Here is a 22580-nt window from a genome sequence, read left to right on the forward strand (position 1 = left end):
CTCGCCGCGAGCGGAGGGAGCAGAGCGAGCACGACAGGCGGTTGTTCGGGGGCAAAGCCGCTCTCACTGCTCGACGTATCGCAGTTACTGGTCCGATGTTTGTCCGCGTACGACTCTCTTCCAGGATCGCTAGTCCCGGCGGCGTGGTGAACACGCGAGAGGCTCACCAGCGCCGCTTATTTTACGAGTTTTCGGAGCCTCTCTCATCGCTCCGCTCTTTTCCGAGGGATCGCGAGACTCGCGGATTCGGATCGCGACCGAACGCGGCCCGATTTTTCTCTTTTGCCGAGTGAGAGCCTCCTGGTTGAACCAGCTACGCGCGAGGGGACCGACCCGACTACCGAACTCAAACTCCTCTCTCCTTCACGAACGGTGAGTCTTCTGAGAATAAATTTATCTGTCGCACTCTCTCTTCCCACTCCCGCGCCCTCGACACACACGACGATCACTGCGAACACCGGCACCCACTCGAGCTTCCGCACATACGACCGTACTAATAAACCGAACACACTCTCGCTCGTTTGCAAATGCGGAACGAGAAACATGCCCATTACGAGGCTGTCAGCGGACCTCCGAACAAACGTCAAAATAACACACGTGTCCGCATTATTCCGGACACAAAATAATTCTCCCTCCCTCCTTTCTGGCGCATAACGCTTCGTCGAATCGCATAACTCAAACAAAATGCGAGAGCAACCTTTCGAAAAGCAGTATTATTCAAACATTCAGTCGGTTATTCGCGATTATTATATAGGCCAGTTGTGTCTCTTTCCCGATCCACCACATCCGCGTCAATATTTATTATCGCTCTTTTAACCTCATCACATTTGTCCCCGTTTCTGCGTCCTGCCTCACTCCCGCGTGCAATAACTTTCAAGGGACCAGAAATAACATGATTTTGTTTACAATCCAGGCAATACGGAACGATCCTTCCAACATTAATTCCGAATCATAACAGCAGCGCACTCGGAGCTTTGTTCCGCCCCATGAATTCTCCATAAACATCCAAACGGGGCATGAGCTATCATTAGCATTTGAAAATAACAATGAAATCGCGCCCGCGTGTGTGTCTGCTTAGAGCAAAGTTTACAGCTTGGCCTCCTTTCCTCGAGGCTTTCCCGGCCGAATTATTTTAATCACGTTTTCCCTACGTGTTGTTCCGACTCTTTGACTTTTCCGTTGCACCCTTGCCCCAGTTGTGCTGGCCTGACACATGCGAGAGTAGTCCCGGGGAGTTTCATTCACGAGTCCCGCGTGCCTTCTGAAGGCTCGACCTGCCAGAAATTATTGTCGGTTTTGTAGCTACAATATTCCCACGCGAATTTACATGAACCAAGGAAAAACTGTGAGACTGAGAAATTAAAGGGTTTCCCGCGTGAACCGAAACGGCGATTGCTAAATTTTTAGGGGGAGAATCATCGCGGAGGGAACGGAGATGAGAACGGGGGAGAGAGAAGGAAGAACAGATATGCAAGGGCAGAGCAAAGAGCAGAGGTGGTCGGTAACGGTCCTCTAAAACCTGTTTCGTTTTACACGGTTGTATTGCAAGCCCCGTTGCAATTACCAGAACGGCTGTAACGCTATACCGCCGCCTCCCCCCTCGGCCCTCCTCGTTTCTTTTTCTCGTCTCTCTTTCTCGTGCTCTTTCCATGCAGGAGTATCGTTCTAGTATTATTTCGTAATTTCTACACAGCCGAAACGCACTTGGGTTTCGTGGAAACTAAAAAAAAAGTAAAAAATAGAGAGAGAGAGAGAGAGAGGAAGTAACGAACTTGTAAAAAGGGAATAAACGAAAGAAAAAAAAAAGAGCAGGCTACGATAGGAAGTACATAGTAACGGTATACGCCAGAGGCAACGAAAATACTGGAAAAGTTCACATTGGTTTGTTCCCCTCACTGTGTAATGAGGAAAAATTCCAAGGTGCAGGTAACTTAATTTAATAACGCAGCGAATGGGCATGAGCGAGCAGCAGGCTGTCCGCCGATGATAAATTCTCGCATATTTCTCTCTATTTTAACTCCACGTTGACTTTTCTATCTCACTCTTCTGGCCCTCCTGCGCCAGCCTCCGCTATTCCCTTTTTCTCATATTCTCAAGTTGAACAAAAGATAACAACGTACGATAACTGATAATAATTTTCTTCTCATTTCTCTTTCTCTCTTTTTCTTCCTCTCGACCCCTCTCGATCCTTATCGCTCTCCAGCCTCGGAGAAAAAGCCTGGCAAAATCTTGAATCAGAGTCTGATAATCTTCATGAAGCGTACAAAGAAGTAGACGATTATGATGCTCCGTGTACGCGGGGGGGAGCTAAAAGCTTTTTTCATCCCCCACTAAGCTCTGACGTAATCGCGCTCATTCGCCCACAGAAGTTTCTACTCTTCCCGAAGTAGCGTCTACCCAGTGAAATTGGAGCGAAAGGCTCCGAGTGCAACGAAATTCCTTTCGCTGCTTTTTCACCTAATTTCTCAATGAACCAACCTGTTTGGCTCGTCTTAGATAAATAGGAGCAAAAATCGATGAGTTTTCGTAGTCGAGTGCCCCGCTTTCGAGGCTTACGTGATCGGGGAATAAAGAAAAAAGGTCTCTTTAAACGGGAACGATCGAAAGTTCGGAAGCATAAATATGGAAGGCTCGTTTTTCGACAACTCGAAACACAGAAAACGCTTTCACCTGTGTTTTTTGTTCTCCCTCTCTCTCTCTCTCTTCTCTTACGACAATATCGCGTAGATACGATAAAGGGTTAACGGACGATCAGCGACACGCGAGGGAAAGTGGAGCAGCGTATCTGTGAGGGACGAAACGGTCGAGGCGCGGTTGGGCGGGGGAGGAGGATGGCAGAGGTCAGTTGGCGCGGTGGGGCTCTGCTCGTTGGACAATCGGCTCTGGCGAGGTGCATTCGTCCGACTTATGAATAAACATTCGCCGGGACAAGCCGGCGGAAAATTACACCGGTGGAAATACAAGAAGCTTGTAGATATGCAACGTGTACGCGCGAGGAGGGAACGAGAAGTATGCTGCTGCGCGAGGTTTGGCTTTCCTAGTCGTGCCGCATATACATTGTGTGCATAGTGTGCTTGGCGGTTGAACTCTCTCCCGTTTGGTTTGCCCGGAGGAGCAAAGAAGAGAAGTAGAAATGAAGGGAACTCGCGGGAGTTCGGAGCAAAACCAACTCGCCGATTTTCCCCACGAGCCAGCCCTTCCCCGCCTCCGTCTTCTTCAGCCGCTGTTCCACCGCGCTGTTATCTTCTTCTCTTCATTTTCCGAGCTTGCGGAATTCAGACGTTTTTGCATGTACACACGCGTGACTTACGAACTCAAGCGTATGCTCAAACGCGCCCTGGAATTCACGAGTTATTGTGTGTTCGAGCTGAACTTCTCTCGCCCCTTGCTGCGGCTCTGCTCCTCGTTGCTCGCCCTTCTCGACGGACCGTTACAATGCGAAACGACATTCGTGTATCGGATGATTGCTCCCCACTTGAGGGCTCATGAAAGCAAATTTCTAATAACGTTTACAAGCCCGCCTCTCACCGTGTAACGTTTCACCTGCTATTACATGCTTACTCCAAGTTTACGTCGCTCCTCGCATCACGACCGATTTGCATTTTGTGTGCTTCCGGGAATTCCGGACTCGGGCGTTAGATATCTCGATGCTCGGGGTTTAATTGGTCGGCTTGGAAGAGGCCGCGATGCAAGGAATTACCGAGGAGAAGTTAAAACTCTGGGACTGGCGTCCGAAGGAGCGTTGAAACGAGTGTAAAATTGTATTGAATCGACGACCGATGCGCACAATATCATATTTCAAGCATGCTCCTCGATCGTAAGGTCGTTAAGGGAGCAGCGCACAGTTTTGACAAGACCAACAAAGATCGTTTTTTATTTATAACATTATTCTCGTCGGTAGCTCGGTAAATATTCGTAGCTCAAGCTCACTCGAGCTCCCTGCTCCCTCCCGCGTACGTACACCGAGAGCGCCAAAGTTGGAACACGAAGAGGGCATAAACTCCCTCTTTTCTCTCGCTACGGTTAGCCCGCGTGTATATACACACAGTGTTTTAACCCTCCCCCCGATCCCGGACCTCGAACACCCACTCGACTTTTCGCCGCCACCCTAATGTCTTCCATCACGAAAACATAGTTAAAAATCGTCTTGACTGTTGCCGCTCTGCTGGTGGCGGTGGTGCTGCTGGCTTCTAATAATAGGCGAATGGGAGGGCCTCCGCGTAAAGTGTATCCAAAGCATATTAGCACAGGTGCTAGCCAAAGGATGAAACACGACGATACTCAACGCTCGGGGAAATAATAGACGTCTATGCCCAGCAGCCCCGCACACACGTATATTTAACCTCCTCAAAGTTTTCTTTGTTCATGCTCATTAGTCAATCACTATTGTCGGGGCATAAGAGCTACGCGGTCGATCGTAATTCATGCGCGAATTTTAACGAAGCCGAGAGGCCAGAGGAGAGGCAAGAAAAAGAGTGAAGGGAAAAGGTTTTGGTTACCGAGGTCCGCGATGTCTCAAACACTTTAATTGGCGGCCCGGGCAAATATTATTTGTTTACCGCGCGGGAGGAATAAAGTAAAAAATATGCGAGTTATACAGAGCGAGCGAGGCGGGGAGGGAGCCATAAAATAGAATGGCAATGAGGAGAGAAAGGGAGAGAAAGCTGAGGAGGTTATTCGTAGCCAGAAAAGCAACCTTTGGCAATAGGTCTCGAAGTGGTATATAAGGAGCTTTCGTTAGAAGCGAGTTTTGCACCGAGAGGCAAACCATGCCGTGCGAGACTTCAAAGGTACGATATAAATTCAGGAAAAGGAAAAGAAAATCTGTAACTCGCCGAGAGTAGCGCGCACGGGCAATCCAATTGTCAGAGGCCAGCCAGCTACTGCTCCGTCCCTGGAGTTTCCCTCGAAATCTTTTGAGCGTGAGAACCCAACAACGAAGAGACAGACTCGTATCAGACCTACCCGCAGTTTCTCTCTCTCTCTCTCTCGCTCTCTGTACCTGCGAAAGGATTTCTCGAACATTCGATTGATTTTTTTTCAATATATATTTGACAGAAAACGTGATTCGAGTAGAAAAAAGTTTGGATACACGACGATTTCTTTTGTCCTCGCACAAATCATCGTTCGTTCTTTAATAATTCGAGATGTTTTTGTGTCACTCGATGAAAAGGAAGCCTTGGTATTCCACAAAGTGGCATGGCAACGTTCACGTCGCTCTGTTTTTTAATGTCTCGAAACGTGTATTATTGTTTCAAGAAAGGGATCGCGCAGAATACATTAATCCGCAATAATATTCATCATTCGAGTGTTTTCTCGTACCCCCGCATCCCGGATACGTTGACTCGAATTTTCGTTATATTTTAGCCCGAATATTAAACAACATTGGTACTCGAGAAACGTGTCGTTAGAAGTTGCTCCCGCTCGTTCGTAACAAAATAAGCCACTGGAGAAAGACACAATAGAAACGTCCTTTGTACGTACACGTAAAAAACTCGAGGGAAGATATAATTTTCGTAACTCGCCCGACGTTTTCAAGATCTGATACTTAAACTATTGTTATGTTCCCCTCTCACGGTTCATCCCGCTCCTTAAGGTTTCCGACTGTCACGAAGCCGGTGCGGTACTCCACACTGTACGTACGTTCGGGCTACGAATAGTACTCTCTCGTCTCTCCCGGTACGACACTCGTAATAACAAGGACCGTCGACAATTCTCGCCTCCGCTAATTCCTCTTTCTCCACTCGGCTTCTCCACCATCGAGTCCCCTTTGTCCCCAAATTCTTTACACTTCCTTCGCCCATTGTTAACCTTGTTTTCCGTATTAATTAAAAGTTTTCCGTAAATCGACTTTTGTCGACGGGCTACCAAACTTGCAAAACTCTGTGTTCGGCTTTTTACCGTGGTTAATTTATACACCGATTTGTATAACCGTTCCAAACTACAATGATAATACCGAGGAACAATTACGCAAACAGTCCTTTCATTCTTCGACGATTACTACATTTGACAGAAAATTCTTCCAACGGAGTTTGTTCTTTCTCAAAACATGGCTGCTCTACCTCCAGTTTCATGATATTTGCACTGTTTTCGTTCCCCCTTTCAGCCATTCTTTCGGAGCAGTTAAAATATTCTTCTGAATATCTATGGAACTATGTTTTCCTTCGTTTTTTTCCTTTTCATGCGTTTTCAGCGTCGAATTATTTTTCAAGATAGACCGCGGTAGGAGAAAGCGCGGGGAAAAATCCGTCGAACGATGCTGCAAAAGCCGAGGGATTATTTGACTTTGTATCGCTCATTTTGTTTTCTTTTGTTGGCCAATTTTTGTGCTCATATTCAAGTCCTCGCGGGGAGGGGATGATTTTGAGGTTTTCGTTGAAGAGCCACGAGAGCGAAAAGGTGCCCGAGGGATCGTGATATGAAAAAAAAAAAATGGGAAAAATCCTTTGGCTCGGTGCTCAAATGGGGATCATTTTTTAAGTAAAGCGCGCGTGAAACGAAAAACTCTAACGCGAGGAGAATGCCGAGAAGGAAAACATATGATTGGAGGATATTTGAACCGCGGGTGAGAAGAGTCCCGGCGCGGGGACACGATTAATTTTCGTGTCCATGGACATGCGAAGATAACGAAAAGCGAAGGCGAAGGAGAAAAAGAGGATGCGAGCGGGTGGGATGAAGACGAGAAGAAACAAAGCTCGAGGAAGCCATGAGCAGCGCGTCGATAGAATTTGTCGATGGGAGAGGAGGAAAGATGAGACATCCGCGAAGGAAGAAGAAGAAGAAGAAGCGAAGAGGAGATGGAAGCGGGGGCCTCGGGGCATAGACCAGGAGGAGATTGTCGCTTGATCGCTTGACGCGAAGGAAGGACGGGCCGGGGAGTTTGAAAGTGGAATTCGCTGACGCTTTTCCGTTTCTGCACGTCTATTAATTCTTTCATCGTATACACACGTCGTGCGAGAGGGACTGGAGGTGTGCAAAGCCTTTAGCGCTGGGGTGGGGGCGCCGTCGGCTCCCTGTGATGCGAGGAGCTTGGGAAACTTGAGCCACCGTATTGCCACGACGGGAAAGAAGAAAAAGCGAAAAGCGAAGAGGGAGAGACGTTCCCGCTCCTCGCGCTTTTCCATCCCCAGCCTTTAACCCGGGAGCCAACCTCGAAGCAGGAGCGATATCCAAAGCTCGGGGCTTGAAAGAATTCTGCCAGACCGCGTATCATCCGCGCGAGGATCCCTGCGAGCGGCCAGAAAGAAGATGGAAATAAAGATGAAAAAAATGGGGAGGCAAATATATAAAAAGAAGAGCTCAAGAAATACATGGGGAATGTATGAAAAGAGAAAAGATTTCATCATCGACCTGACGCGGATTCTGCGCCAGTGCGATATTCCGGGCTTCAACTACTACGGCTTGTGGGCAGAAATAACGACGATGCAAAATCATCGCAATTAAATTCTTACACAACTCTCCCTTCCCTTTCCTGCCGACTCACATCCCCCCCGCCCTCTCTCTCCCTCTCTCTGGATCAGAAATAAAAGCCTAAAGATGAAGGATGCTGCGGATATCACGAGCGAAAAAAGATACGAAGTCAAGAGAAGAGAATTGTTCCACGAAATAAGAGGCAAACGTACTAAGAACGCGAGGGGGACAAAATGGGCGTACCTTTCAAAGGTATTATCATTATTGCGGCCGCGATAGCGACCTAGCTCAGAACAGAGCGAAGTGAAGATTTATAGCTATCTCGGCAACCCGCCCTCGTCCTCCCCCCGGCTTCTCTCGTTTTTCCATCGTCCTGCTCGCTATACGTTACATTTTCACCTTCGCTCACGTTACTATTTTTTCTCGCTTATCCTTCGACAGATATTTACCCTAACCATTACGAGCTAACGATCAATAAGTGATAAAAAATCGAATAACTCGAATCCTCTAAAGTGAAATGAATTTTCATACAAAATGGAGAATAATAGCGAACGTTTGTTAGGAAAAAAAGCATTGAAAGGCTTCGTAAGAAAAACCAGGCAATTTTCCAGGCTCCCTTTTTTTTCATCGCGCGATGAAAACGTTCCGTCAGAATACGATGATTGAAAAACTGTGTCAAAAATACGCCTCCCCCCCCCTACATGTACTTGTTTTCATCGAGCGGAAAATAAGTTTAAAGACTTTCCATTAGCGTGTGGTTTGCAAGCGTTGAAACTCGGCACAATACGATGTTTTTACAGCTCGATGGATAAATTTGCCCCAGAACCTTACAACGCTGTATGAGAAGAGCAGGAGGGAGGGAGTCGCCGGCAATTGAGAATCGACATTGAGAAGAGCGGTTGGCTCGAACGAAAAGTTGAAAAAGTCATAAAGCGGAGTCTGCACGAGCGCGTTGATATAGGAACATTCATAATTTTCATTCGGTCCTATCGCGTTCGAATGGGCACACAACAGGGGAAAAGGTTTCTCGAGGGCATTACGCGGGGCGACTAAATGCCGAGTTGATAAGGTGAAAAGAGCGGAAACGTCAAATCTTATTTTGAATAATACAGCGCGGAGAGGGTAGAGAGCTGAGAGTCAGTGAATCCGTTGACGAGAATAGCCTGAAAGGGAAGCAGCCGGGGGGAAGTGGGGCGACGCATATCGTTGTCTGACTCGTTTTTCCAATAGGACGAACCTGGTGGAGCGAGAGGAAGGAAGCTCGCAGAGTCGATGAGGGAGGCCAAACCAGTGCACTTCGTCTTGCCTCAATGACAAAGATTTATCTTACTCCGCGCACGGTAGTACACGAGAAAAATAAAAAAAGGGAGAGCAGAGCCGGCTCGGGGTGGGGGCCGGTGTCGCGAGGGTGCGCATGTTGGCACGTACCTGTGCGAGGTCCCGTCACCCACCGGCCAACTCGCCCCCCCGCGCCGCCACCTCGCGTTGGATAAACACATTTGTGGTAAGCGACCGATGAAAAGGCTGTCGCTCCTCTCGCTCGCTTGCTTCGTTTTCATCGGGGATTATGAAATCCATACAGAGAGGCGCACGTTGAAAAGAGACTATGAGCGAGCGGGCGGAAGGAGGAGGGAAAGAGAAAGCGAAAAATCGAGGGGGGAACGAGGGAGGAAGGACTCTTGTACTCTCGCGGCAGAGCGGAGGCTTTCAGTAGCGGCAACGACGCGCGACCACCCTACCGAGTCTTCCTATACAATGAATAATTTATAAAAAAGTGAGAATCTCCAACGTTCAACGTTCCTCGCTATATGGCGTCGAGTCTCAAACGCTGCACCAGGCTACGCTTTCAATAGCCCGAACCCCCTGTCTGCTTCTCAGCTTCGTCGGCTGAATGAAAAACAAAAAGCGAGGAAAAAAAAGCAGCAGTATTACGCTCTCCCCGCGAAGCACAGAGCTCCGTTTTTCGATCTATACGAGCCCGAAATTTCAGCGTATCGTTGCTACCCTTTTAAAACTTTTATTTCGTCGGACTTATCGTGTCCGAATATCCGACGTTACGCTCCAGGGAGTACGACGACCGACGAGTCCCCCTCTTCATTGTTCGATCGTACGAAGGACCGTCGTAACTCAATCATTCGGAGACGTCTGCGAAGCTGAAAATTCATTCAAATCAGACGGACCAAGATTTCACTGTTTATTTGTCGGTGCTGAAAACCCAGCTCGGAGGCTTGACGAAGCTCGACGTTGATCATCAAAATTGCAACTTGCCGGGGGTTACTTTTGTTGCATTCCCTCGATACCGGGCGGGATCGAGGCTCATTGGAAATAGGAAAACTCCATTTTTTTTATGAGGCCGGTCAATCGTTTTCCATCCCCTCGTTTTTACCCTCGCAGCAGCACGTCGACACAATTGAAGGGAATAAAAGTCGTCAATACCTTAAAATCGAACGTTAATTATAGCCGGAGAATTCATAGAAAGTTGCATGCATAGGACGCGGTGACGCGACGATTCGAATATTCAATAACCAACGGAAGGATTATTCGAGTCTCCCAGCAGGCTTGCTCTCGGTGTACAAGCTTCCGGAAAATTCATCGGACATATTCCCCCTACGAAAATGGGAGTTGAGGAGAGAAAAAGCTCGGGATCGCTCGCCCTGATTGGGCGGACTGATAACGTCATTTTGCTTCGGAAAGCATTTATCATTTTCACTTAAACTCATATATTTCCCGAGGTCAGGAAGCGAAACACACATTCGCAGTATAAATATCGATTTGAGGTATAAATAGGATTTTCTCGAGTTTTCAGCGGCCACGAAAATAGTGAATGACGTTAAGAAAAGCAGATAGGAAGGATGAAGAAATTGGATGGGAATAAAGAATCTCGGGCTGCATTTCAATGCTCGAATTTTCAATACAACTTTTAAAATCCCTGGGAACATTAATCTCCGGTATATTTTCATATTTTTAAGCCCCCGTATTTCTAATGAAAAGTCACTGGACGCTTCGAATGCAACAACGTTCGAGGAAGAGGGCACTTTTTCAACGGCGCAAGATAGAGACATGAATAAACTGTGCGGAGGGGGGGACGCGGAGCTTCGGTGCATGCTGCGATCCTGGGAGAATCGATATACACATTGCACCCTTTTTCCAGGCTGGAGCGCGCGACCTCCGTTTTCTTAATGTCGCGATATTTCACAGCAAAGTCTTTAAATCTAATATATTACTGACGGTAATTAAATATAAGTTACACGAAGCCTGAGAGACGAGCGTGGGGGGGGTGGGAGAGAAAGAGCGCGCGAGTATTGTCCGCCCTGGCGCAGTCCCGTTATATTCAAAGTGAGGTGGAAAACTTTTCTCTCCTTACATACACTTGACGATATTTAATCAGCCTTTTAGCGGAAATTGTTTCTCTGCTCGTCTGCGGTGTAAGCAGGTCGTAGGTCGGAGCAGCAGGGTGTTTAGGAACCGCGGGAGAGAGAAAGCTCCGATAAAAATGATTGGAAAGAGGGCGTCGTTGAAGAGCGCCCTGCTCGCTTGCGGCGCGCGTGCGTCCCGGAGGCTTCGAAATGTCTCAAGGAGAGGAAAAAATGTGAATTCACGTGTAAACAAGCATACGCTTAATCTCGTTATTTTCATCATTGTAACGAAGGCAAGGCGAAAACAAGAAAACTCTCGTCGTTTGACTTGGCTGAACGAACTCTGCCGCCGCGAACGTGTATTTGTCAAAGAGACTCATCAACGAAAGCGTTCACCGAACTAATTCAATCTTCTCGCATCTCGTCATTTCTACCCCGTCAAATACTCAAATAACCATTTCCGAGTTGCTGGTTTTGCGCCGGGGTAGAGCCTCCCAGAGCTCGCGCTTCGCTGCGAAACGTTGAAAAACTCGGCAAAAGTCAATTCTCCCATTCTGGAGGCAAGATGTATTTCCAAGGGAGGAGTAAAAACTCGACTGATTGCAGTCATTACTAGAGAAGACGTTGGGAGTTCAGGAGACCTGCTTCGAGTGTACGAAACAAAAGCGTTGCGAGGAGGCTCTTTTCCGACTGCGCGAACCAGAGTCCAATAAAATAAAACACTTTCCCAAATGCGGATAAAATATTTCGAAGAATATTGGAAGTAAAACAGCGTCGATAATTCGTCGGGGGCTGGAGCCACTGTCTGCGGCAACGGGGGGGGAGGAAACCACATTCGCAAAATTACACGCGGAGCCGCGCACAGGTTGCAACAACACCCAGTTAATAGAGCGTATACGAGAGTTCGGGTGTGAGTTTAACTCATACGAGAAGAGAGGGAGAAAAAAGAAAGAAGGAAGCGAGGCTGCGAGGCCGGGCGAGCTTTATATCTGATAAAGTATATACTCGGATATATCGGAAGCGCTCACGGGCGAGCAAATAAAGAGAGAAGGCGAGAGAATAAATGGGACGAAATGAGGATTCCCGTGTAGGAAGAAAGCGAGGACAGCGGGAGGGTGTTCGCGCGGATGCTGCGCGCGTCTCCATCGCGGACGACGTGTATTATACACACGAATATATCCAACGTGTGCATTACTTATCCAGCTTCTTCATCGAGTTACTTCCCAGGAGGGGGTGAAGCGAGGGAGGCCTTGGGGGAAAAAAGGCCGAGGAGAAGGGCTCGGAGGCCGAGGGATCTTTCTCCGTGTTTCGAGATGGGAAGGGGAGATCGTAAAATCGTAAGCATACAGGACCGACAGCTTTGCCCCTTTGGTGCTGGGGCTCTTTCATAGCGTAAAACTTGTAATCTCCGCTACGGTGGGTTCCTGCGCAATCTTGCACGATATTTGTTTTCAACCGCGCATTATCCTTCGCTCTTCTTCAACAATGTCCAAAGTTATACTGAATCTATTATAAGCGTACGATTATCCGCTTCCCCCCTCCAACTCTGTCTCTCTTTCTCTTGTTACAAATGTCATATAGCTCGGCATCTGGATACCCCCGTAAAGAGCATAAATAAGCTATGAAGATTCTCGAGTTTATTCGCTCTTTAAGAAAGACAAATACCGCACACTTTTGGTGTCTCTTACGAGGAGAGAGAAATGGCTGCTTCTAGTCGAATATCCAATCGAGTCAAGGGCTCCTCGTTCTTCCTTTGTTACACATTTAGCGAAAGAATTTCGTGACCTGGAAATTGATCGGTTATTGAATCGAAAATATAGTTGGAGTTAACGCCGGCGCAGTGAGGCCGCGAAATCGCTCGGGGTTTTCGAGAAACTTTCAATTCGTTCGCCAAGTCATTTTGGTCGAGGATGCTCCAAGAGGATTTAGCACGGTGACGCGTCACCGAAATGTAAACTAACTACGACGCATAATTATCGCCGCCGATCGATAAAGGAAGCGAAGCAGCCGGAGGATGTATGCGTTCGGGCGAAACAGGCGACAGGTTGTACAAGAATCAAGTGGACGAGCACAGCCAGCCGCGTGTTAGCCCGCGCGGTATAATTCCGTTTGTTTATGGGCTGCCCACCAGCCTCGATTTTTCAGCGTAATGGATGCCGTCCCCGCCCCTGACAAACGAGGCTATTCGAATGCTCCTTTTTTTCCTCCTGCCAGTCACTCTCTCATCGCTTTTCGGTCCTCCTCCCTCCCCCCGGCCCTTTTATTATCCGCGAAAAACACTCGCGTCATCCAAACTTTTACGTTTACATACTCGATGCCGTTTAGCCGCGCGACAACGTCGCATTTTTGATGAGACGAGGCAAACAAATGAGCTGCGAGTTTGATGAAGGAAGAGGCCGCTTTGTTTGAACTCGTAACGCGAAAGAGCTCGCCGATATCTCATCGAAAATGGCCAATTATTCAGTGACTAAGGAGGGCGCCTCGGAAACTCGAAACAACGCGGCTCGAGTGAACGATGATTTATCAGGAAAATCATCTGCTCCCATTAATACGAGGCTCGATATTATGTGTCTTCGGATAAGATGTCAAAACGATGAAGGAAAGCTTTTGAAAAACGGGGGCAAAAGGACTTTGAGAAAGGAGGGCAATAAGTCTCGAACAAAAGCAGGTAAACACCGAGGAATATGAAGATGCAGTTTCGTCCCGAAGCAGTTTAATTTCGCGTTGGTGCATCGGGGCGACCCCCGCCTTCACGCTTTCCCGCACCCAGCTCCCTCCCACGATGAAGCACCCCCGGATTCGAAAGCGTTGTTACTTCGAACACTAAATCATACGATATTACGGGCTATCGGGGTGAGCCAGTCGAGGCAAGAAGGAACGAGAGAAAAGGGGAAAAGATAAAAACTGTAAAGTTGCACTACCGTTGCGCGCTGAAAGGTATTTCGCCTTTAAAGCTCGCTCGAGATCCAATTTTTCTTTGTTCCGTCATTGAGAATTACGGAGAACCGAAAACGCCTGAGACAAAACCTCGCATCGGCTCCGCTCCGCCTCATCCCTTTCGATGTGCTTCTTCCACTTCCTCTGCGTTACGCTTCTATGCATTTTGCACGCATTTCCACTTGTCCATTACTTTCGATGCGCTCCCTCGCTTCTCCTTCTTTTTCTTTGTATTCTTTCTTCCCGTGTTTTCCTTCCAGCCCTAGGATCACGCTCCACTCGGAGGGATTCGCTTCTAAATTCCGAGGCGAATTTCACGTGCGCGCAGGAGAAGACAAACTACGAAAATACAAAATGGCAAATGCTCGACGTACAAAGCTTTCGACCTATTTCATTTTCTAGCTTTTCCGTATCACTCCTTCTCTCGTACCGTTGCAATATGAGCTCGAAATTCGATGAAATTCCGAGCTTAAAGTGACAGAGAACATACCCTCTGAATACGTGCAGGGCTTTATGTCATACGTGCTGATGTTTTAGACGCGAGACAGAGAGCCAGCAGAGAGAATGTACTAATAGACTTCCTCTGACGCATCCTGCCAACGGCGTAAGTATTTAATCGATTAGAACTCTGTGCATGTGTTACAACTCCGTGACTTTGAGTATAAAATAGCAGCGCACAAGGGCAAAAGGGCTCGAGGATTCGTGCTCGTTTGAAGCCTGGCAAATGTGACATTATCGAGTGCACGCCTCGAGAATTTTTCGGCAAAACGGCGCATTCGACGGAAACAAAAATTCCCGTTGAAACTTTGCATTATTTTCGTCTTTATAGAACCGTAACTCCCAATGACTGCTGCTCATTTGAATAGTGAGCTTCGAAACTCTCGTGATGCACGATTCCCTGCGAGTAAATCTCGAAACAGAACGTTATTATTCGGTATCGTTCGAGCGAGCTGAGCTCGAGAATACGATGTGATGAAAAGTTGAAGATCGTTTAAAACTTTTATCCCAAATAATTGTCCATCCCGGAGGATGTTTAGCGGTTTATAGGCTGACGGGGAAGGGAGCAGGGAGAGGAGGTGAAAAGTGGAAGAGTGCAGGGATTTCGCTAATGAACGAAACCCCAAGAAACGTGTGCAGTTGACAATACAGTGCGGAGAAAAGATGCGCGAAAGGATGGAAAGAGGGAGACGCGGGGGCCGCCATCTGTTTATCCGAGGTGCGCTGTCGCGTGCATTGTACGGGGACGTGATATTAAATGAAGCATGAGGAAGAAAGTTAATGCTCGCGTTCCATATGCAGATTCGCGAGTCTCTATAGCCGAGGCACGACGCTATGCTTATGCCGTAGCAATATAGCAGCTCTTTGTATCCATTTTATGGGGCAGGTGTCATAAAGCTCGTGGCAGGGTGCGTTAGTTCGAGCAGTCGCGTCATCAAACGAGGCGCCGACCAATGCAGGAAAGTAGGAGTAAGCTCGAGTCGGAGGGAAGAGAGAACGAGCAGGGTCGAAGGAGGATCGCTGGCTGCAACTTTATAACACGGTAATTTAGCACCTTCTTACGTCATCGTCGTATTTCTCGGGGCTGATGATTCTCCCGTGGAAGGTCGGAGCAAGGACATCGAGACACGGCCGGGGCGCCACGCCGATCGATAGACAGAGGCGACGCTCGCAGCGTCGATTGATTCAAGAGGGTCCCAGCTCTCAGCATCCACACAAAATCTACCTTTGCGTGTACAGCTCGCAGGCTCGATCTAGATGCAGGTATATACGCGACGGAGGAGACAGCGCGCAAGGCTGATGTCGTATTTGGCTAGAGAGCACAGGCTATCTGTGAGTCCCTTTGGTCTACAGTCTCCCGCTGCCGACTCCTCGTTCAACAGAGATCAAAGATGCTGCTTCAACGATACCCAGCTTACGGTCTAAACAGGCAATTACTACTTGCCTGGAAACGTATAGAGGGAATAGAGGAGTTGTACCGGGATACGCGTGTACTCAACCACCATACACGATCCCCGCTATTACGCTGGATTCCTCGATATCGCGGAAACGCGCTGTCACCACTGCGCCGTGATCTCGCCTTTGCCGTGGAGCGTTGATACCGAATCTACAGCGTACACTCGGGGCGTCCTGTAGTTCCGCGAACACGCTCATTGCGATCCAATCACATGGGACAAAACTCCACGACGCGAGAAAACGCGCATCCGATCCCCCGAGCTCCTGTCGATCTTTTGATTTCGAATACCCCCGATGCGGGAGGCGGAACTCGAGCTGGGGCGCGAGCCAGATGCCTCGCGACGGAAGTTCAAAGTTGCACGGTCATGAATCCATTTCCGATTCTCTTTCACCGCTTTCGTCTCTCAATTCCCCTTCTTCCCGGGGACTGTGGTCTAATCACATTATAGTTTCGACCGAATCGAGAGTATAAAACAGTGGAAAATTGTGCTCTTCCTTCCCCAGAGATCGACGTCTCTGCACGTTGAAGATGCCAACGGTCTCAAAGCCTCGCAGATACACATTCCCCCGTGAAATATAAAGGCACAATGCTCACTCGATAAAGGTGCAGCCGGGACGCCGGCTCGTATCGCGAATACAAGCTCAAAAGTGCAATGTTAATAATGAATGATATTTTCGTGTTGTTTATTTTTTTTTGAAAAGTCGAACGTCGCGCACAGGAGGAAAGAACGAGCGTTGAGGAGAAAAGGCAAAGCATGAGACCCGAGGGACAAAACCTTAACCGTAGCTTCGCTCGAATTTACAATATAATTTGGTGATGGTCCTCAAAAAGCCCGGTGGGACGACAATATCGAGCTTAGGTAACCGGATAGAATAGCGGTATGCGAGCTATCTATAGGATCGAGGTCGGCTCGCCTCGGAAGATGCGAGCAGGGTGACAGGGTCCTAAGGATAAAAGCATCATGACTCAGTGATGAGGATCGCCTCGTATTCGCCATCTATAACATCACTTCCATCTTCTACCGTTTGAGCATATAACGCGGTACGTACTCTTGTCGGATGTATCGGCGAAACCGTCTCAAAGTAAGCCTGGAGTGGCATCATCGATGGAATAAAGTTTACGCTACAAAGCGCTCGGGCGCTGACGGTGTAAGAGCAGGCTTAATGACTATTTAGCCACCGTCGAGTGTTCACGATGCACTTGTGACGGGAATATTTGGGGTTTCCCTTGCCTCGAGGGTGAATGGTACGGTGTCAGTAATTCTCAAAGGGAGAGAGTGTCATGGAGGAATTAAGATATTCCGGTGCAAGTCTCGGCAGGCCATACTCGATGACGATCCGATTGGCGCTGTCCAACTCGGCGTCGCTGCGAATGCGGGAGGAGTCGAAAGTGCCGTTAACAAAATGAGGATGACGCGGGTGCAGAAAAGGCAGCGAGCGTTTAACAGAATAAACTCATCGCGCTGGCGTTTAAGGACTTCCTTTGGACCGGAAGGGGAGAGTCACAGGTGACGAATTTTAGCCGACTTTTCAGTGTTCCACCGCGTGCGTGCTCGAGGGAAAGAGAAGATTCGGGGAGTTTGGTGGGCGTGTGCACGGTTGGTTCGTAAAATGGCCGTGAAGCTGTTCGGGCAAGTGAAATTAAATTGTACCGGAAGAGAGGCGAACGAGAGAGCGGGCCACCGAATCGGAGAGAAAAATGCTCGTGGGAACGTCGCGCATACATACCTGTACTTTCGATTAATTCTCCGTTCATCGGTAACAATATTCCCAAAGGGTAACGGATATTTTACGTCAGTTGCGAGACCGAGGGAGCGGAGGAGGCGGGTACGCGGAGCACCCACGATTTTCGCCCGATGAATCAATTATTGATAAATCTCCGGGGAGCTGGCCGCCCGCGGAAGCACTGAATGAGAACGCTTGGATGAGTTCGCCGGATGTGCGCCGGAGGTCGCTCTGCCGGGGCCTCGCGGCTAATCGAGCCCCGACTTTCTCCACCGATCTATCGGAATAACTGTGCAATAATATAATGTTGCTATTTATCCTGGAAATGAGGACAGTCGATCAATTTCGTCAGACCGATTGGCAGGGAGCCTCAAAACGCATCCCGGAGCACCCTCGCTCTCGGGACTAACGACAGAGACTAACGATTCAATAACCTCCAAGTAAAAACACTTCCAAAGACTGTTAATTTGCATAATATAGTCATTATGAAAAGAAAAATGATAAGCTTCGGGCGACGCTCGAATCATTAAGTTATCCACCGACGCGCCACTATACGAGCCAACTAAAAGGTCAAATAGCTCGCACAACTCCGAGGCTGGAGCGTGCTCCATGCTCCTCGTGTGACATTAAGCCCTCGTGCGATGCCCGCGGAGGTATAGTGCCGGCAAAGAGATACTTTACTCACATAATATAGCTCGCTCGGTACCTCGCCGTCCACGATGTTCGTATTAAACGCCTAGTGGCTAATAAACTCCACTCTGGGTGTCTAATAAACTGACCTGGCTTATATTGGCTGCACGCAGACTACTCTCTCCCAATCTTTCTTCCTCTCCGTATACTCCTTGCGCAGGATTTTTTCTTCATTACCACCGCGAGAGGGTACATACGCGGGGGGGCTTGATACACAAAGAGCTTTTACGAGAGCGATTGACGGCCTGCGCATATGCTGGTTGTCTTTTATCAGAAAAAGCCGATGCTCGGAGGGAGGCTCGAAAAAGAAAACAAAAAGAGTCTCGAAGCACGGCCACGCGGTCCTCGCGATTTCTGTAACTGGGCATGTGCGCGCCGTAATTGCATTACGGATCGGAGAAAAGCATCATTTTTCTTGAGATTTTCGCGAGCGAAATGAAACTTTGACTCGGGACGGAATAACCATTTTAGTGTAAATATATAACGGCGGATGTACGAGAGAGAAAAAAGGCGGACGAATGGCGAGTACAGTTGGGTCAAAAGTTCACGATGTATTTCCATGGAGCGTTAAAATTTGATTCCATCGGTTTATCCGCGAGAAGAATTCGCACAGGAACGTCACTCACGTGCAAATTTAAACTCTCGAATTTCTCTTCCTCCCGTAGATGTGTGCGGCTCGCGTGTGTTGTACATCGATTTGTGTACACAGAGACGCGCGGGCGTTTTAAATGACAAGAGAAACAGGAAGGTGGCGGATGGACCGGCGTCGACAACGAAATGAATAACGGAGATTGTGTCCACCGAATCTCCAAGTCCACGGAATATCGTTTGCAAAACAAGTCGCTCGAAAGACAAGCGAGAAGCTTGCTAATGAATAACGTATAAAATATGGGAACAGTCGCAGCCCTGCACATACGTTTTGCTTCGGTGACACTGGCCAGAAAAGCGCCGCGGCGACCTCCTCGCCTCATACGAGCCTCAATCTATTTATCTGCGGATGTATAAATGTCTGACGTACTATAAACTATTCGAGGGGACACCAAGACGAGGGTATCGTGTAAGAAAGGCTGTCACAGTAGCTGCGGGACGACTCGCGTCCGCTCCGCGTTATCAATTATCCTTGCGGTGACGTTTGGCGGAGCCCGGGGCCGAATATATTGGTCGCAGGCACGTTACCTTCTCGGTAAACAGCGAACAACAAATCCTTCATAAAGAGAAATATCAAAGTTAGCCTCCGGGCTGCTCGAAATTATTAAATGTTCTGGTGCACCGGGGAAGAGAGTGCGAACAACGATCGTGCCAAAGACCGAGCCATTTCAATTATTTCGATTCTATCGCCACGTTGTTTGAAGTACCGAGCTCTCTCCGACTGAGCAACTTTGCTTTTAGTCAATGATTGCCAAGCATCCCTCGATGTATCGTCGTGGCAGAGCTCCTCAATTAACTCAATCAGAGCAATTACGTGCTTGACCGTCCTTGCCGCGCTCTTTTTTCTCCTTCTCGAGTTCTTTTCTCACTAATCCGGTGATTAAAAAAGAGAGGTTCGCGCCTTCGATCTCCTTCCTTCCAACAATGTAATCCCCTCGCAACGCCCGGTCATGTTTCATTCAACGAATGAATTTCGGAGTGAAGCACTCTTCCCTCCTCCGTCTCGGCTCCTCGTGAATGGAACAATGCCAAAGAGCTCCCCTTGCTCGCTTCATGACGCTTGTGTTTCTCAGCGGTAATTGATAGTCGGTAGCGAACGAAGCGGCAACGATTTTCAGTTTAAATTCGCAACGCGACCGCACACACTATATTCGCACGAAGTTTCTTCTTCCTGCGCGAATTCATAGAACGTCGGGTTACCTCCTCAAACACCGAGTGCACTGTCAGGTGACATAGAAGCGGAAGGATATGAGGAAACGCGAAGCTCCAATTGGAACTGCACACCTCGAGCACGAGCCCCAGCATCCCGGAGAATCGGTCGGTGATGATACTCTCTGAAGCGAGTTGCCAAGAGACACGCGAGAAAGAGAGGAGAAATATGGCGGGTGCAGAGGGAAACAAGCTTGATATAGTAAACCGTAATGCATCGTGGCGGAGAATTTCTACCTTTGGAAAAGTGAGTTTCCAGACGTAAGCGAACATTCCAACCTTGGCTCACCCGGAACACGGGATGTAAGAACGGCGCTCGCTGCTGTTGCTGCTCCTCGGCAAAGCCTTTCACAGAAGATATCGTGCGCTCGCGTACGACACACTGTTTGCAGAAACGCGCATACATTACTTTGACGCTCGTTTCATGAAACTTTACACGAATCCGACGTCAAGCTCGGCCCTCGAGATCTTTGAGGGAATCGCGCTCTTTATTTAGTGACTCGATCGAGAGCAACAGCCCGCGTCTAGACTTCAGACGTTCCATCAACGATTGTGCACATTGCGAGTGTCACCGGACATGATTCCATCACTGAGTTACCTGCTCCGCCACTAGAACCGTCGCTTAGATTGAGACGGAGAGCCTTAAAGCTGAGCTATCGCTCCTCTCACAATTTCCATTCGTTCTCATAGAACCGATACGAAAATACGACGAACTTGGAGTCACCTTCGCCAGTGAAAAATCTCGTGCGAGCCGAACTTTCTAATGGGAAAAGAATCACGAGCTCGAGTCCTCTGCAAATATATATCAATAAAGAGCTTACTTCGGAATTTGTTTCCTGTGCCACGAAGCTTGGCCCCTTAGCGAGCGAATATTAGTTTCATTTGAAAAACACACGATCTTATTCCCCCCTCGGAATCCGCTTATTTCTTTCGGCCGAACTTGCTTTTTCAACACGGGGGGGGGGGGGCGATCTTCGGGTAACGGAAAATGAAAAATCGTCCCGGCTCGAAGCAACGACGAGTGCAAAGCCACACGGAAACGTCACTCTTCTCCGGAAAGTGAATATAAAGTTGAGCAACTGATGAAGAAGCGAAAAGTTTTCGCATCATCCATCGAGCCAAGCGCTCGGACAGGCCCCTTAATGCATGACAATATTCTTCGCCCGACGCATATAAAGCACTCGATTAAAGACGACGCTCTCTGAACACGGGGGAAAAGTTTTTATCCCGGTTAATCCGAAGACACATCGAGGCTGACCGATTTACACGATAGTTTCCTCGCCCCGGTAACGATTGAATCCCCAAACATAACCGCGACTGAGGATCATGCAATATTTATCAAAATATCTATAACCCTGGAAGGGGCCGGATGCGATCTGAGGATGCTGCGGCCACCGGGCTTTAGCATCGCACGCTGCTCAACCCCACAAGCGTGAAATATATCCAACCGCAAGACTCCACTCAATGACGTTAACTTTCGTGATTTACTTGCGCCCGAGATTTGGCAACACAATCTGTAAAGCTTAACAAGTTCACGAGCGAGTTCGCCTGTCACCTGAGATATCGAAATCCATTATTTTTCTCTTGTCAACATTATGCAGCCACTATTTTGGGCTCTCGGCTCTCTTCTACCGGAAATATGATCCCAGCACTTGTAGCTCCGAAACAACGATCGATTTTCATCTCATTTTTTATACGCGCTCTTGCCAGGAGCCTTCGGCCATTAGGAAACCGACTTTGCTAAATTTCAGTGAGATTACTCTTCCTTGTACTCGCTTAAAAAACAGATTTCCAACCACCCATATCCAAGTAATAATCGACTCGATTTTGTTAATACCAAAGTAAAGCATCGACATTGCGTTTGAAAAAACATAGAAAAACTCACGACTGTGACATGTTGGAAAAGCACATCAAAAAGAGTGAAAATCATTCAGTTGATACGAGCAAATCGCTCAACAAAAATAGCTGGAAAATCTACTTGAAAAAAAACATATTTTGTTGATAAAAAAAATTGTACAAAAACAGCATAAAATTCATAAATGTTACAATAATTACAATAGAATTAAGCTGTACTTTTAGAAGACGGCTCCTTTTCTTATTCAGAGATTCTTCATTTATATGAGGAAAAATGAACTGCGTAGCAGCATTTTGGGTTGTTATTAAAAGCAAGTCCAATAATTCTCCATTTATACGAAGAAAAAAACAACGTAACCTGTTATTGAATAAAATTTTGAAAAAAGCAGCAACCGCATGAAGTTTGTTACTAGACGCATAAATGACGACGACATCGCCTGCTGTTCTATTGGTCGAATCAATGCGATTCAACAGTTTTTTCGTTATGCTAATCATTTTATAAACATACAGCCGAGAGTTGAGAGCACTGAATGCTGCTGGGTCTGGAATGAATGGAGGTCGAAACGAAATAAAAATAAAGTTCAAATTCAAGAATAAGTTAAATACTTGAATTGGGAAGAATTCGCAGTTTCGCGAGAGGAAAAGATTCTTTTCGAACATGCCAAACTTTCGTTTTAACCTCGAAGCACTACAAAACGAATTGAAACAAATGACTGGGCCACACAACGCCCATGAATCAGGTCCGAGTTAAAAGTATCACGAAGCATGGAGAAACGAAAGCAGGAGATTGAGAGCTAG

The 22580-nt window shown here is 47.8% G+C and overlaps 1 protein-coding gene and 1 long non-coding RNA gene across 13 annotated transcripts in view; one reads left to right on the forward strand and one right to left on the reverse strand.

The window, feature by feature from the left end:
* Positions 1–22580, reverse strand: part of Lar (tyrosine-protein phosphatase Lar) — a 181452-nt gene that overhangs the window by 136336 nt on the left and 22536 nt on the right. The gene's annotated exons all lie outside the window — the stretch shown is intronic.
* LOC122415057 (uncharacterized) overlaps positions 81–22580 on the forward strand; it is a 30203-nt gene continuing 7703 nt past the window's right edge. Inside the window, exon 1 of the long non-coding RNA XR_006261851.1 lies at positions 81–372. This is a non-coding gene — a long non-coding RNA (uncharacterized lncRNA). The remainder of the gene's footprint in view (positions 373–22580) is intronic.

Source organism: Venturia canescens, chromosome 8 (assembly GCF_019457755.1).
Source record: "Venturia canescens isolate UGA chromosome 8, ASM1945775v1, whole genome shotgun sequence".
In the NCBI taxonomy this organism is placed as follows: Eukaryota; Metazoa; Arthropoda; class Insecta; order Hymenoptera; family Ichneumonidae; genus Venturia; species Venturia canescens.